The following is a 1,845-nucleotide window of genomic DNA, read 5'->3' on the forward strand; positions in this document are numbered from 1 at the left end:
ACAAACAATTTCTTGAATACTTTTTAATTGACCACTCTTTTTCATTTCTAATGACTCAATTTTTCTTGCTAAAGATGCAAGTTTAGCTTGAATATCTATATCATCTTTAAGATTATAGATACCACCCCCATTTGTTGAATTATTGATTTTAGTTGTTGGTGGTTCTATTGTGCCTATATTATCCCAATTTTGAGCTTTTTCTGCTAATGAATCCAAATACTCCATAGCTTCATTTGGGTTTTTTTTTTCAAAAGTTCCATTACACATGAATTCTATCATTTGCCTATCTTTAGGTATTAGACCTTCATAAAAGTGAGAAACTATTCTCCATGTTTCAAAACTATGATGTGGGCATGTATTAAGTAATTCTTTATATCTATCCCAACATTGAAAAAATGTTTCTCCTTGTTTTTGAGAAAAAGTAGTAATTTGTCTTTTAAAAGCGTTTGTTCTATGGGAAGGAAAAAACTTTTTGAAAAATTGTTGTTGCATTTCTTCCCATGATCTTATTGAACTTGATCTCAAATTTTGTAGCCATGTTTTAACTTTATCTTTTAAAGAAAAAGGGAAAAGCTTTAATCGAACTATATTCATGCTACAATTTTGATCATTATAAGTGTTACAAAGTACTTCCTCAAATTTTCTTAGATGCATCAAGAGGAAAAACTAAACAAGATGGGGCACTAGTTCTAATAGGGCATATGGTGCCTATGTGTTCTTAATTGATCATGTTCTTGATTATTATTATTGTTATTATTATTATTATTATTATTATTATCATTATCTTGATTATTTGAATTATCATCCATGTTTAAATTATTTTCAGATACTCGAATAAGTCTACAACTTTTTTTTCGACTCCAAATACTCATACAAAAAACAACACAATACTTATAAATAAAACATAATTAACAAATATAAACTTAATTTATACCTTCTGGCAACGGCGCCAAAAACTTGCTACAACTTAAATTATAATTCACCCAAGTGTAGGTTGTCTGCAAGTAATATATTTCGTAAGTACGAGATCCATCCAAAGAGAAGTTATTTTAAGTTTAAATTTATTAATTTATAGATTACCAAATGCAAGAATGAAGTTTACAAATTATAAATTTTGTCAAGGCTCGAGGATTTATTCTTGGTTTATGTAATATTGTTTAACTAAAAGTAAAACAAAGGAAACCACCGTAAATAATGGTTCCAAGAAAATTAAATATTTAAACACACACATAATATAATATAGTTCCCAATATAGAAAATAACGAATTCACCGATATCTTTTATATGGTACCTATGATTATATATATAACTATATAAATATATAATTACATAAAGTAAATGTTAAATTAAATCATTATATTTCATTTAGAGCAACCGGCAGAGCCACGCTATTGCCTAAATGAAATATATGATTTAATAAGTTAGTTGCGGAAAATGAAAAATATATTGGAACTTAGAACTTTTATATACACTCACACTATATTTTACAATGAGATAAAATGATTCTCAAGCTAGCACAAGGCCTCTATTTATAGGCCAAATGAGAGAAAGGGTCAAAAAATTTATTAATGCCATGTAGTTGTAATAGTAGTCTTTGTCTCCTCCAACTTCAATTACATGTCCCTTCTTCAATGCTTTGTTTCATGACTTTAATCACCGAATTTGACTCTGCTCAAAACATCAAACAAGTGGGGAATTGTTTGCAAATGAATTTGGCCACTTGGTTCACCTCATTTGGTTAAATATTGAAATAGTTATGATTTTTTTACTATATGCTAGTCATGGTGAAAGTAAATTTGTCATCTTTTTGATATTTTCACAATTTGATCATCTTCATGAACTTTT

The 1,845-nt window shown here is 28.0% G+C and overlaps 1 non-coding gene across 1 annotated transcript; it reads left to right on the top strand.

The window, feature by feature from the left end:
- The first annotated feature begins 337 nt into the window (after nt 1-337).
- On the top strand, nt 338-446 carry LOC140985446 (small nucleolar RNA R71). Its single transcript, XR_012176765.1, has one exon. It is a non-coding gene; the product is annotated as a small nucleolar RNA R71 (small nucleolar RNA).
- The last annotated feature ends 1,399 nt before the right edge of the window (nt 447-1,845 follow it).

Source organism: Primulina huaijiensis, chromosome 9 (assembly GCF_012295235.1).
Source record: "Primulina huaijiensis isolate GDHJ02 chromosome 9, ASM1229523v2, whole genome shotgun sequence".
Lineage (NCBI taxonomy): Eukaryota > Viridiplantae > Streptophyta > Magnoliopsida > Lamiales > Gesneriaceae > Primulina > Primulina huaijiensis.